This window comes from Scyliorhinus canicula, chromosome 1 (assembly GCF_902713615.1).
Source record: "Scyliorhinus canicula chromosome 1, sScyCan1.1, whole genome shotgun sequence".
Lineage (NCBI taxonomy): Eukaryota > Metazoa > Chordata > Chondrichthyes > Carcharhiniformes > Scyliorhinidae > Scyliorhinus > Scyliorhinus canicula.
The window spans coordinates 225,926,366-225,941,729 of NC_052146.1; the positions used below are offsets into that span (position 1 = coordinate 225,926,366).

The 15,364-nt window shown below is 47.9% G+C and overlaps 1 protein-coding gene across 5 annotated transcripts in view; it reads left to right on the forward strand.

The window, feature by feature from the left end:
* The window catches only part of rps6ka2 (ribosomal protein S6 kinase, polypeptide 2), a 498,908-nt gene that overhangs the window by 94,321 nt on the left and 389,223 nt on the right, over positions 1–15,364 (forward strand). Inside the window, exon 1 of one of the 5 annotated variants that reach the window (XM_038808528.1) lies at positions 9,465–10,069. The exons of the other annotated variants lie outside the window; for them this stretch is intronic. The gene's annotated coding sequence lies outside the window, so the exon portion shown is untranslated. Of the gene's footprint in view, positions 1–9,464; positions 10,070–15,364 lie in introns of those variants that run through there. 5 annotated transcript variants of the gene reach the window in all.

Consider the following 15,364-nt stretch of genomic DNA (forward strand, 5'->3'; position numbering starts at 1 on the left):
GTAATCTGCCTTCCTGTTTTTGCTTCCAAAATGAATAACCTCACACTTATCCAAATTATACTGCATCAGCCATTGATTTGCCCACTCGCCCAACCTGTCCAGATCTTGCTGTAGGATCCCTGCATCCTCGTCACAATTCACCCTCCCACCTAACTTGGTATCACCGGCAAACTTTGAGATGTTACATTTTGTTCCCTCATCCAAATCATTAATATATATTGTGAATATATTGTCCCAGCACCGATCCCTGTGGTACCCCACTAGTTACTGCCTGCCAATTTGAAAGGGACCCATTAATCCCTACTCTTTGTTTCCTCTCTGCCAACCAGTTTTCTATCCACCTAAATATATTTCCACCAATCCCATGTGCCTTAATTTTGGGATGCTGGGTGTAGACCACCCAGACCCGCCCTCTCCCTTCCCCCCGCTCCCCCATTATGTCCGGATCAGGAAGAGTCGATGACAACCTTCCACCCACAAACAAAGTGAAGCCCTTAAATAGTCACGCCATGCGGGAAACTCACCAGGGACACCCTGATGGCCATGCTTGCTTGCGGCCTGGTTGTGGGCATGGGTGTGGGGATTGCTCCTACTTGGGCAGAGATTTCCATGCTCATAGATTATCTCATCCTGCATATGATCAACCAAATGGGAGTTGGCGGCCCAAGAACCCCACTAAGCACAGGAAAAAGGAAGATTTTACCTATCGGGCTGAGGGCTTGCATGCCTAACCAGATTAAAACATATTGTAAGCATTGTTCCTGTTGATTCCCTTATTTCCTATTTCTTATACTTTGTTGTTATCATTTCTGGTCACTGGATCTTTAATGGAGACATAACTTTAAGTCGAGCAGAGGAAGTGAGGAATTCAAAAGTTGCAAAATAGTACACTGCGGTGTGAAGATTTAGATTTTGAACAGAAGAACTCCGAATTTATGACACCCGAGAGATTGGAGGGATTTGGTTCAATTGCTTGGCTGGAGGCCAATGGATTGGCCAAGGACCATATTCTGCCTGGCAGACAGCGATTAGATTCTGCCAGGTTGGTTTGCTTTCGCAGGACCCAGTAGAAAAGTTCCTGGATGCTGAGAGGAAAGGCTGCAAGTTGTTCTCTCTTTCTCTCAAATGCTTCTTGCCTGCAGTCTCTGTGTCTGCAGAAAAGACTGAAGACCCTGAGGTATCTACATTGAAAACCATTACAGACTGAAAGTAAAGACATCCAACTGGAGGCCTAGACTGAAATAATCTAGCTGGAAGACATCAATCTGAAACAGAGACTTTTATCTTTTTACTTTGAGTATTATTTTTATATCCATCTTTCTCCTCTCTTGTTTGTCTGAATTGAGTGTGTGTGTGTGTGGAGGATGGAGTGAGTTAAAGATGTGGGAGGTCATAAAGTAGATAATAATTAACCAATTGTATTTCCTGCCTATTTATAACAATTATAGTCATCTTTATTGTCACTAGTAGGCTTACATCAAGACTGAAATGAAGTTACTGTGAAAATCCCCTAGTCACCACACTCCGGCACCTGTTCGGGTACATGGAGGTAGAATTCAGAATATCCAATTTACCTAACAGCACGTCTTTCAGGACTTGTGGGAAGAAACCGGAGCATCCGGCGAAAAACCCACGCAGACACGAGGAAAACATGCAGATTCCGCACTGACAGTGACCCAAGCCGGGAATCGAATCTGGGACACTGGCGCTGTGAAGCAACAGTGCTAACCACTGTGCTACCGTGCCGTCCAATTATAGTTATTGTTGTTAAAACATGTTAATTGGGTTTGTATTTACAAACCTGGGGCGGGATTCTCCGACCCCTTGCCAGGTCAGAGAATCGCCAGGGGGCTGGCGTCAATCCCGCCCCTGCCATGTCCCGAATTCCCCGGCACCGGAGATTCGGTGGGGGCGGGAATCGCTCCGCGCCGGTCGGTATGCCCCCCCCCCGGCGATTCTCCGGCCCGCGATGGGCCAAAGTCCCACCGCTGTCATGCTTCTCCCGCTGCCGTGGATCAAACCATCTACCTTACTGGCGGGAGCAGGTGGCGCGGGCGGGCTCCTGGGTCCTGGGGGGGGGGGGCGCGGGTCGAACGGGCCCCGGGGGGCCCTCGCGATTGGGCCTGTGCCGTGGGGGCACACTTTTCCTTCTGCCTTCGCCATAGTCTTCACCATGGCGGAGGCGGAAGTGACCCCCTCCCCTGCGCATGTGCGGGGATGACTTCAGCAGCCGCTGATGCTCCGGCGCATGCGCGGACGTCCGCCGGCCGGCGAGTCCCTTCGGCCCTGGCTGGCGTGGCGCCAAAGGCCTTCCACGCCAGCCGGCGGAGCGCAACCACTCTGGCGCGGGCCTAGCCCCTCAATGTTAGGGCTTGGTCCCTAAAGGTGCCGAGACTTCCACACCTTTGGGGCGGCCCGACGCCAGAGTGGTTCATGCCACTCCATCACGCCGGGACCCCCTGCCCCGCCGGGTAGGGGAGAATCCCGGCCCTGGTGACTGCAATTATTGGACCAAAGACTTCGGGTATTTTTACAATTAAGCGTTAATTTCAATTGTGTTGAGATTTGAGGTCAAGTGGATCTGGAATTGATTGCTCACTAGCCCAGGGTGTCGTAACAACATAAAGGTGCTGCCGGCAGCCTTTAATGTTTGCAGCTTTGTCGCACTTTGCCTTTCAAAGTGCAGAGAGAGAGTTACACTTGAGCTTCCTTCTACGCTAAGATAATACAATCTTGAATGACACTGCCACTCTTTAGAAAAGCATAATATTAGAAAGCGAGCTTTACCACTGCCAGAGAATTAACATTAGAAAGTGTTATGCTTCAGCATTACACTAACAGGGGATTACTGTGTTTGACAGCAAGCTGGAAGGAAATGGCGATGCTCTGCTCATTATCTAATTATCTCCTTTGTCATCCAACTTGACAGATGTTGTTTGCCTTTCAGCAGATGAAGTATTTTGCCTGAAGGCAGCACCATCTGATCATCTGATTTCTCTCAGGGAGATGTCAGACGGAACAAATACAAAGAGTCATCCAGACTGGAAACGTGAGCTCCCTTTTCTCTCCACAGATGCTGTCAGACCTGCTGAGATTCTTCAGTATTTTTTGTTTTTGTTTCAGATTTCAACACCTGCACTAATTTGCTTTTAGGAACAAATAAAATCCCACTTAAAACTGAGCACCATCAGTGTTGGTAGCGGGGCACTAGTAAGGTCACCATATATCATTATCAATAGTATGTACCACTGCCAATGTTGAAGATGCTAACTTAGACACTTTAAAATACAATATTTATTGCCTTCATTTGGAAGGCCTCATCATGCATGAGTAACAATTTTTAAATGAGTTATGAAAGACTTTTCTGCATTGGATAAATATTATTCCCCGTTAAGTGTTTTGTTCACAGAACAAAAACATTACTTGAAAGATAATTAACTGAGATGTTTTCAAATCTACCTATGAGTGACTCTTGTGGGCTTTAATGCTTTGCAACAGGTTATGAATGTTGCTTCATCACACAGCCTAAACGTTTACAGATCCCATGTGCAGCACAATCTTCATAAATCCAGTACCCACTTTGATTATTTATATGATTGAAATAAAGCTTCCCTTTATTCACAAGTTCTTGATTATACAAAGAATCGAAGTACAGCCAACACATTGGCTATGATTCTCTGGGGCTGCCAGCTCCAGGCAGGATTCCCGATGGCCCGTTGAATCAGGAGTGAGTACCCAAACGGGATTCGTGCCGGGCATCAAACCTGTTGCGAGTCTCCTGGCCCACTGCACCTGGCCCGATCAGGTTCTCGCCAGATCAGGTGGAGGCCTGTCCAGCTGGGGCTCATTAGCGGGACATTTAAGTTTAGCTCCCAGAGCTGGAGCGACAGTTCCCGATAGTCCTGGGCTAGGATGTTTGTTTTGTGTGCCACAGTAGCAACTTTACTTTCAGCTTCTAGTAAAGCAATTTGGCCTCTCACTCCACACCTCCTTGAATTATTACATTGGCGATGAGGATCAAGCATGGTATTCCGAGCAGCCTTTTTGAAACTCCCCACGACCACTCCGATAAAAAACAAATCAAGATGTAAAACCTGGAAATACCCTTGTATGGGAAGCCCTCGCCTTGTGCTGCTGATGTGGAGGATTGGCCCCAGTTTGCTGAACGCGTGCACTACTCCTTCCGTGCCAACGGCATAGCAGAGGATGAAAGACATAAAATAATCCTTTTGGCAGCTTGCAGGACCCCAACGTTCACCATTATTAAGAGTTTAACTTATCCTGCAACCAGTCACACTAAAACATTCAACGAGCTTGTAAGATTTGTAAAGAACCATTGGAACCCACAGCTGGCCGTAATCCTCCAGCATTACCGATTCAACTTGAGTGGGCGACAAAATACCTGACTCGATTAAGGAAGCTGGCTGAATTATGCCAGTTTTTAGAAATTCATTTATGGGATGTGGGCATCGCTGGCTAGGCCAGCATTCATTGCCCATCCCTATATGCCCATCAGAAGGTGGTGATGAGCTGCCTTCTTGAACCGCTGCAGTCATTGAGATGTAGGTACACCCACTGTGCTGTTAGGGAGGGAGTTCCAGGATTTTGACCCAGCAACAGTGAAGGAACGGCAATATATTTCCAAGTCAGGGAGGTGAGTAATTTGGAGGGGATCCTCCAGGTGGTGGGGTTCCCAGGTATCTGCTGCTCTTGTCTTTCTAGATGGTAGCAGTTGTGGGTTTGGAAGGTGTCTGAGGAACCTTGGCAAGTTACTGAAGTGCATCTTGGAGATGGTACACACGGCTGCTACTTTTCATAGGTGGTGGAGGGTTTGAATATTTGTGGAAGGGGGAGCAATCAAGCAGACTGCTTTGACCTGGATGGTGTTGAGCTTCTTGAGTGTTGTTGGAACTGCACTCGTCCAGGAAAATGGAGAGTATTCCATCACACTCCTGACTTGTGCCTTGTAGATGGTGGACAAGGTGGGGGAGGGGGGGGGGGCAGGAGTTGAGTTAGTCACTGTAGGATTCCTAGCCTCTGACCTGCCCTGGTAGCCATAGTATTTATCTGGCAAGTCAAGTTCAGTTTCTGATCAATGGTAACCCCCAGGAGATAGATTGTGGGGGATTCAGTGATGGTAATGGCATTGAATGTCAAGGGGCGATGGCTAGATCCTCTTTTGTAGGAGATGGTCATTGCCTGGCACTTGTGTGGCATGAATGTAACTTGCCACTTATCAGTCTAAGCCTGGATATTGTCCAGCTCTTGCTGCATTTGGACATGGACTGCTTCATTATCTGAGGAGTCGCGAATGGTGAACATATTGCAGTCATCCGGAAACATCTCCACTTCTGACCTTATGATGGAAGTAGGTCATTAATGAAGCATCTAAAGATTGTTTGGCCCATCTCTGACTGAGATGTCACCCGACTGACTAGGGTGTGGGATCAATATTTTCACGATACAAAAAAACTGTTGGCAGAACCCACCCTAGACCTCAAAAGGGTTATAGAATTAGCAGTGTTCTTAGAGAATACCGGGAAAGGGGCCCAAGAACTCAAGGAATGATGGACAGTAGCGTTCCCAGGCTGGGAGGTGGGAGGAAGGACCCTGACTATGAAATTCCAGCATTCCCAGTGAAGGATCCCATGTGCCTCACATTCAGCCAGAACACGCTGCCATCTTCACAAACAGCCAGGTAACATTAGAAGTATCAGGGAATCCTCCCTCGTGGACTACAAGTGTCAGCAGCAAAGCTGCTGTAGGAGTGGCCAAAGGGCATGACCCAGAGACGGCTGCCTGAATCAGCAATATGCATACTGCCCAGGCCAGAAGCCAAAGCCACCTCAGGGCCAGGCCGTGTATGTCTATCAGCCTGTAGAGGACCAAACGGTGCAGTTAAACAACCCCTAAGGTTGCTCTGATAAAGATAACACTTGGTCAAAAGCCATTCTCTAGAAATAGAGGTGGGTATTGGAGCTGCCATTTCCATCATCAGGGAACAGTCCTTCCGGCATCTCCAGGTGTGCATCTTGCCCATAGGGGCTTTTCACAGTAACTTCATTGCAGTGATAATAGAAGCCTACTTGTGGCAATAATAAAGATTATTATTATTATTAGGCCTGCGAGACACCAGAGCCAGGCCCAGCACATATACAAGGAAACCTTTGAAGATTATAGGGACCACAATGACCCAGGTTATGTATGGGCAGCAGACAGCCCGATTCCATGCTCATGATTTTATGAGGGCCAGGAGCCACCCTCTTGTGCAGAGATTGACTCCAGAGGACCCCTCTGGGCTGGCTAAAAATTTAAAAATTAGGACACGGTGGACGATACAAGGTCATTGGCAAATACCCCAAGGAATTCCAAGAAGGCCTTGGTCAAATAAAGGGAGCAAGGGCAAAGATTTATGTGGACCCCGACGCCGTACCCAAATGTTTCAGGGCACGGCCAGATGTTTCTTTGTTCTGAAGGTCCTCCTAGAAAGATCAGGTGTTGTTTCTAATCATAGTTTTTTTTAAAGATGCTGGTTCTTTGTTCTGAAGCCATTCCTAGGAAGGCCTGGTACTCTGACTGTGTGCTCCTCCGGCACCCTGGCACTGCCAAGGTGGCACTGCCTTGGTGCCAGGGGCAGCTCTCAGACAGAGCACCTGGTCTCCCTAGGAAGGACTTCAGAACAGGGGAAAACTATGGTTAGAAACAACACCTGGGCCCGATTCAGCGAATGCCATTGTGCCCGGCACGTATCCGGGCACAACGGATGAATAGCGCGAGAGCCCCAAATTGGGCTCTGTACGGGGCCGATTGTGAGTCACTCAACTCACTCCGCCCAGTGTGATCTGGATATTTGCCTCATTTAAACACCCAGACGCTGGATTCATTCATTCATTGAGTCAGTTCGGGACTCAAGACTGCCCCTGCGAGACCGCACCAGTGCGCTGTTTGGTTCTGGTTCAAACAAATGGAACCAGATGTAATGGTACCTTGTGGGGTCTCACAGGCCATTAGAGACCTATGGGTGGTCAAAGACAGAGCAGCGTGGCACTCCCCTGACCCCTGGGCACCATGATATTGCCAGACTGGCACACTGGCAGTACCACTCGGCATCTAGGCAGTGCCACCCTGACATTGCCAGGGTGCCTGGGAAACACTGCCAGTGTGCCAGGCATTACCAATATGCCAGGGGCACTTCCAGGTTTCTAGACTGGCAGTTCCACGGTGCCCAGCTGCCAACTTGGCATTGCCAGGGGTCAGGCCCAGAGGGACCTTGCCAATTGGAGAGTGGGTGACATGGGTTCCCAGGGACCTTGACAAGGTTGCAGAGTGAGAGGGTGCAGAAAGCAGGGAGGGGCCTCAAGGGGGGGGAGGGGGTAAGATCGGGGCTGCCGGACAAAATGGCACCCCAATCTGCGAACAGCGGCCGAAAATCACCCCATCAAATGTGCCCGAAAACGGACTTAAACCTTGGTTCGCTGAATGGCGCCTCTGATATTTCTAGGAAGCACTTTGAAGTAGCCTGGACCTGTCAATCAAGAGGCTTGTCAAAGGTAATGGACAGGAAAATTGAATACAAACAATGCAGTTCAAAGCTTTTAGGCTTCTCAGCATGCCCAGATTCTTGCAAAGGTTAAAGGGAAATGAAATTGACTGTGAAAAAAAGCACTTCAAAGGTTTACTACACATCAAAGGGACGACTTTCACCTTCATCTGACAGATGTTTGAACTTGTTATACTGGGAGAGACATCAAAGACTATCAAGACTACAGAGGGAAGACCTTTAACCACAACTTACATGCTGAAAGACAGTTTGATGATTTTCAAAGCTATCGAGGGAGAACGTGCCACACAACCCACATCCCGGGAAAGCTCCCCGACCTGAGTCTCTCCAGCTCAGCCCGAGCCCCCATCAACCCTACTCCACTGAAAGACCTCCCTTGGCACCATAGAGGTAAGTGAATAGAGGGTTCTCACACCCTCCCCCCCCCCCCCCCCACTCCCCCTCAGAGTCCCTGGAGTCTTGTTTCCACTGCCAAGGAACAGGGCCTGAAGAGGACTGGGGGGGGGGGGGAAAGAAGCAAGGAGAGTCCTGAATGGGGTAATGATGTGGGGGCCTGAAAGGAGAACTAAGGGAAGGTCCAGAAGGGGGAAAGAGCCTGAGGGGGAGGGATTGACCGGGGGCCTGAAGAGTGGACTGGGGGCGGTGTACCTGAAGGGGGGGCCTGATGGTGGAGGGCCTGAAGGGTGCGGGTCCTTAAGGGGAAGAACTGAAGGGGTGGACCTGAAAAGGGGAGAGATCTGAAGGGTTTTTTTTGGGTGAGCCCATAATAGAGAGTTGCTCACTTGGGAGCTACCTTTCCAGTGACTTGTGTGTTACTTGCCATGTTAATCTGAGATCGGGACATCCTCTAAAAAAGATGTACCGACCTCTGACCTGTCAGCGGGTTAAGGCCCTGCCCCTCTTAAGGCCAGCGCTAAACCTACCTCCACAAAATTTAAATCACAGCTCAGCAGCACAAGGAGTGCCACTGAGAAACACACCGGATTACCGCCGGCTGCAGCACTTAGATTTGATTCGGATGAATCGCAGCCAATGCTTTAACCTTCGTTCAAAATTTACTCAAAGTTTAATAATCGGCAGCTTCCATGTTGGAATAACAGGCACGGGCTAGAATGGGGTTTAACATTATTTTATTAAATATATTGGAGCTTTTGACAAAAATAAAGCTTTTGTTCCCTGTGAAAGTTTAATTATCAACACATAGGACGGGATTCTCCGGAGAATCTCGCCCGAGATCAATGGAGTTCTCCATTGTACGCGGCTCACCAGTGGCGTTCTTGCAGCCAGCTGGGTTGAAGAATCCAGCCCATGCAATTTATTGGATGCTTCTGCAAGGTAAAGGGAGACTTATTTCATTCAGGCAAGTCAAAGTTGATTACGTGCACTTGAAGTTTGGTTTCTGTCAAAACAAAGGGGAGTTTCCTGTTCTAATGCTGTTTGGAAATAGACTCATCAGTGTGATTCTGCCTAATAGTGCTTTTGATGTCTTACTGCATGATTGTTACATACCGGAGAGGGAGGCAATACTGACCTCCTACAGTTTTGCATTGTCCATAAGCAGAGGTGTTTTAATGTTTTAAATAGGCTGCAGTATGTTTTCCCATACCCTCTGTTTGTGTGGTCAATTTTTAAAGTGCCTCACAGCAAACTCTCTTTCAGGTTAAATCGGAAGTGCAGTTTAGTCACACATTCAAACCCGGAAATGCTTGCAACTTCGCACACATGCAAGGACACAATAAGAAGACAGGAAAGAAGAATTTTGACAACTATGAATGATTTAAAGAAAAAGCACCACAAATGTGGATATCTGTTCATATGATTGTCAGTTAAGAAAGTCAGAGTCCATTAAGGATTCCTTCACGGAAGAGCTACAGCTCAGTTAGCTGAAACGGAATTTTTTCAGATTTCTTTTAAAGTTGATAGTAACGAAACGAGATAAGGCTGGTATACAGAGACTTGGGGTTGCTCAACTGCTGATGACAGGAATCTTCCAGAGAAACAGGGTTTGAGGAGGTTTAGCCTTGATGCAGAATGTTGGTTAGCCTGGAGACCTGCTTTGATGTTTACAGGCTGGAATTTAAATAGCAGACTGAGTCGTGAGTCCAAAAATGTAAAATTAAACCTTTCCAAAGGCCAGAAGCGTAGATCATGCGACGTGGCCCGTTAATTAGCTAGTTACAGACTAAGAAGTAGTTTTTATGCCTCTGGTGAAAATCCATTGTTTATCTGAGAAGATCGATGATGGCTTTAAATTCCCTTTCAGATATAATGAGCTTCAATGATTCTCCATTTGTCATGCTGGTGCGTCAACTTGCCTGCTGGTCCCTGATGCTGTTGGTTGTAATGTGTCCTCACAATGAGAGATGTGAGATTCCACAAGGATGCTGGTTGAGCTTTTGTCCTTTAACTGCTGTTGGAAATTTCAGAAATGTAACTAACTTGAGTAATGTGACCCGTAGCAGCCATCTTTTGGTTCAGCAAAGTCTATTTCTTAAATAAGCGATAAAGGTAAGGTTTGATTTTACAGTTTCTGATCTCTTTTACGCCTTAGGGACATGACAATAGTGTAGCCATAACACATAAGCTCAAGATACCTGGCATTGTTCAAACATCCATACTGTGCTGGGATGGTGTTTAGGTTCATAATTATGAGCAAGAAAAATAACAATGAAAACAATTTGTATTTACACAGCATCTTTAATGTAGAATAGATGTACCAGAGGTGTAATCAGAAATTAATGAATGCCAAGGCAGAAAAGGATTTATTAGAAGGGCAGATAAAAGTTTGAAGTGTGAAAAGTTGAAGGAGGATCTTAAAGGAAAAAAGAATTGGAGAGGGGAATAGTGTTTAGGAAGGCCCCGACACAGCTAATGGCATGTTCACAAATAATGGAGCATAGAGTGGGGAGCTATGCAGAAAGTCATGGTCAGAGAAGTGGAAAGTTTCTTGGGCGGGGTTCAGTTGTTCTGGTAGAGGTTACAGTGACAATTAGGTGCAAAGTTACACATTTTAAGAAGAATGGGGATTTTACATTGGGGGTTGAGGGACCAGGAGAGTTGGTTGTTGCTGTAGCTTCTTGATGCACAATGCTGTAGTTCATCATTTTGAGTGTGCATCCATCTGGGGCGCCAGATTGCTGATCAATCTGAAGCTCGTCTAGAGATTGTACTGGATGACCAGTTCTGTGTCATATGACGAGTGAACATCTGTTTTAAAAGTTCGATATGTGTTGTAAAATAGCTCAAGGAGACATATCTTTTTATATATTATCTATGTAAATATTGAAGTGAATAGGAAAGTTTCTAATTGCTCCACCAGGTAGTACTTTTAACCAATTACTGTTCATTTCCCTCTTTTATGTTAAATAAGTTGTCAGTGGTTTAAAACCCAAGCCTCTATCTGTTAGAATGGGCGTAAGTTGCATGCCTGAGAGAAAAATAACATGTCAGATTTAAGAAAACCAGATGTTAGTGGCAAGCACTCATTGTTCAATCTTCTTGCTATTGTTCCTCTAAATGCTGGGCAGGTAAAAGCACGCTCTTATTCAAAATGAATAGACGATCCTCTCATGGAAGTGATTGATTATATTAAGCTTGAATGGAATATCAAGTGTCAAATTCTCACCTGAGAAGGTATGGAATATTTGGTTGATGGTCTTGTATAATGAGGACTAAAACCCTTACAGGTAAAGTGGGACACTGCACAAAGTACGAAGCACTTAAGAGGTGTGTGTGTTTCTCCGGAAATGGCTGGCTGTCAACTTGAAAATCCATTGTTGGCATTGAAGAACACAGTGCGCGATTCTCCGCTCCCCACGCCGGGTAGGAGAATCGCGGGAGGGCCGGGCGAATCACAACACGTCGCCCTGGCACCCCCCGCGATTCTCCCACCCCCCCAAAATGGCTTGTCGCGCTTTTTGACAGGCCGCTTGGAGAATCGCCGCTCGCCGTTTCTCACGGCGACCGGTGATTTTCCGGCCCGGATGGGCCGAGCGGCCTGACGAACCCGACTGGTTCACGCCGGCGCCGACCACATCTGGTCGCTGCCGTCGTGAACAGCGCGCGACAGGTAAGTGTGGGGCCTGTAGGGGGCAGAGGGAGGATCGAGCACCACGGGTGTGCTCATGAGGTGACTGGCCCGCGTTCGGTGCCCACCGATCTTTGGGCCGGCGTCTGTAAATGTTACGCACTCTTTTCCCTCCGCCGCCCCACAAGATCAAGCCGCCATGTCTTGCGGGGGCAGCAGAGGGGAAGACAGCAACCGCGCATGCGCGGGTTGGAGCCGACCAACCTGTGCATGCGCGGCTGACGTCACTTCGGCACCGCCGGCCACGCCATTCCCAGCGTGCCGCTTTGATGCAAGCGTCAAGGCCGGGCGTTCGGGATTCACAAACTGCCACTCCTAGCCCCCGGGGGGTGGGGGGAGAATAGGGTGCGAGGAGCGGCCTCCGACGCCGGAGTGAAACACTCCAGGTTTCACTCCGGCGTCGGCACTCAGTCTCCCGTTGGGAGAATCGCGCCCCCAATTGATTGTTCCATCTTGTCAAGCGGAGATTGTCAGATTAAGTCACAGAGGCGAGCAAGACGAAGTTTTACGAATCACTAAAAGAGAGAAAGATATCTGTAATAACTGCATGCTAACAGACTTTGTCAAGAACACAAAGGTAATTTATTAATAGGAAAACCCGTTCAGAGACCGGCACTGCGTGTCTTCCATATGCTTTATGGCTGTCTTTGTCGAAGAGAGGACTTCACCCCCCCTTGGGTGATTACCCATTCTCAGTCCCAATTGGTCCCCCAAACCAGGTGACCCTCTTCTACTGCGCTGTCCTTAAAGGGACAATCACCACATCCCTCCCCTTTAACTCTTTGATACACAATTCAATAACCAAGTTACTCAAGCTCAATTTCCAATTAAATATTTCTTATGGGCCAGGGTTTAGAGAACCCCAAAGTGTATCATGGAGTTCACCTGACCCACAACGTTTAATAGATTTTGGTGTGGGGAGCACACGGCCCACTCTACAGGTGTGGTACAGCAGAAATGGAAAAGTAATTTTTAAAGCAAAACAATGTTTTTTCTATGAACTCAAGCTAACCTTTTTAAAACATACAGTGAACATCTTAACAACCATTAATTCAAATACAACCCCCAGAAAATATAACACTAAGTAATCCTTAAGACTTTCTTTTAACATCCAGAAGACTTAAAACCTTTTAACAGAAGCACCTCAGGTTTATATTCACTACTGAGAACAGTTACCACATTAAAATCAGCAAATGGACATTCATAAGCTTGCAGAGATTCACACACATCCTGCTGTGATTGCAGCTTCTCCAAAACTAAAATGAAACCAAACCCACCCTGCAGCAAAAAGCCTAAAGCAAAAGTAAAAAGCTGACAGACAGCCCAGCTCCACCCACTCTCTGACATCACTGCAGTAATAAACACCCATTTCTTAAAGCTACTCTCACTACAGATATTTATATACACACCCATTTATAAACACCCATTTCTTAAAGGTACTCTCACATGACACATTATATGTATGAGTTAGATAATTATTGAACTTTGAACTTTGAGGGATTTTTTTGTTTCTTGTGGAGTGGCTTATTTCTGTAGTTTTGTAGACTGAGATGCTTCCACAGGATTGATAGCAACAGGAACTGTAAATCATGGATACCTCATCTGGCTCAGGCAGTTCATTACTATTTGCTCACATGGAGGCATCAGTTATGTCAATAACAGGTCGATCAGGTATTTTGGTGCTTAAAAGTTCAAAACATTTCTTGATGGTTCATTGATGAGACCTTGAGGCTTGTGTGTCCAAACAAAAACACTTTTATTGGTAGGCTTTAATTATGGACAGTTCAAAATAAAGGGCATGATTTAACAAAAGAAACAGAGTCCCGCTTGAGGCGCGAACAGCAGGCTGATTCTCGGTATCTGTAGAAATGAGAACAAAACTTTTTTTTTGGACTTGGTAGGAACGCCCTGCTGAGGCCACACTTACCTCACTTCCTGCACTGACAAGTTCAGCTCATCATTGCAGGGAGAGATTGGGCCGCCATTTTAACATTCTGTCCTGATCTCTCGACCCTCTAAGCCATCCCACCGTGGCCTCTCCGGACCCCCCCCAACTTACCTCTTGGGGGTTCTCGAACTGTATTTCACCCCACCCCTTAAGGACAAGGCACCCCCCCCCCCCCCCACCCCCCGACCCGATCATTGGCATGGGCAACCAGGCACCTGGGCACCTTGGCACTGTAGTCTGGAATCCTGGCAATGTCAGCTGGGCACCCTGGAAGTGCCAAGGTGGCACTGTCAGGATGCACTGCCAAGGTGCCAGGCTGACAGTGCCAAGGACCCCAGGTGGCAGCGGGAGTGCCAGGGTACCACCCAGCCCAGAGCCCAACCACCTGAGAGCCTCTGATAGTCTGGGAGACCCCCTCCCCCAGGTACCATTACAATTGGTCCATGCTTGTGTGAACCAGTGCTAAATGGCGCTATGGCGAGGTCTCCCAGGCATGGGCATTAGTTCCCGGGTCTCGGGAGAATCAGATGCTGAAATATTTAAATGAGCCTAATAGCTCACTTAAATATGTAAATCTGGGTCTTGCGCAGCAAGAATAAGATCCATATCGTGAGATCTCATTAGATCTCTCCGACCCCTCGTGAATGATCCCCGAACCCACCCCCCCCCCCCCCCCCCCACCCAAAGCCCCAGCTCACTAATGAGGGAGTCCTTGGAGGGCCATCTGGACACCTTGGCAGTAACAGGCTGGCACCCAGGTGTGGTGAATGTGATTCACACAGGATTATAATCTGTATATACATGTGTCTATATTGTAAGTGCAGTTGCACTACCTGACCACCAGGGGGAGTAGCTCTGGGAATGCTCGAGAGTTGTACTGGGCTTCTCCCTTGGCTCCGCCCAGGACTCCTCCCCCGGGAGCTGCTGTATAAAGATCAGTGCCACAGGGTCAGCTGGTCAGTTCACCGAAAGTTCAACGGCTAACAGGCTGGGTCTGTTGTAAGTATATTAAAACCGCTATTCTAATCCTACAAGCACGTGTCCGTAGAATTGTTGGTTCCAACACCAGGTTGCATGTGCCAGGCTGGCAATGCTACAGTGTCAGGCTAAGGTAAGGTACCCGGGTGGCACCAGAAATGCCAGGATGCCACCCTGCCCAGCGAGCAACCACTTGGGGGCTACCAATCTCCTGCGAGACAGCCACAAGTGCTGTTCCATATGGTCACTGTTTGTGGGGACCAGCACAGAACGGCGCTCACCCAAGGGTTAGATCCCAATGGAGTGGGGCTCGGGGTGCTCTGCGCGGGTGCGGGGTGGCCCAAGGACCTCCTTCTATGTGAGTTGAGGCTTTGGGGAAGGATTCAGGTGTTGCATTGGGGAGCTCCTCAGTGCAGGACACAGGATTAAGTCCAGCCTCATCGGGGCATTCCCCCCTGAGGCCCTGAATATAACCAGAGTACTGATGGATGGTATGGTGTTTCTCAGCGCTGCAAGTGTCAGGAAGCACCTGGCTAAACCCACTCATTACGCGACTCTATTCCCATTCGGTGAGATTTTGTCCATATTTTCAGCAAGAAATTTAGGTGAAGGCGAAGGCCCAATGCAGCATGGTATCATAGAATCATAGAATTTACAGTGCAGAAAGAGGCCATTTGGCCCATCGGGTCCGCACCAGCCCTTAGGAAAGAGCACCCCACTTCAACCCATGCCTCCACCCTATCCCCGTAAACGCCTCCTAACCTTTTTGACACTAAGGGCAATTTAGCAT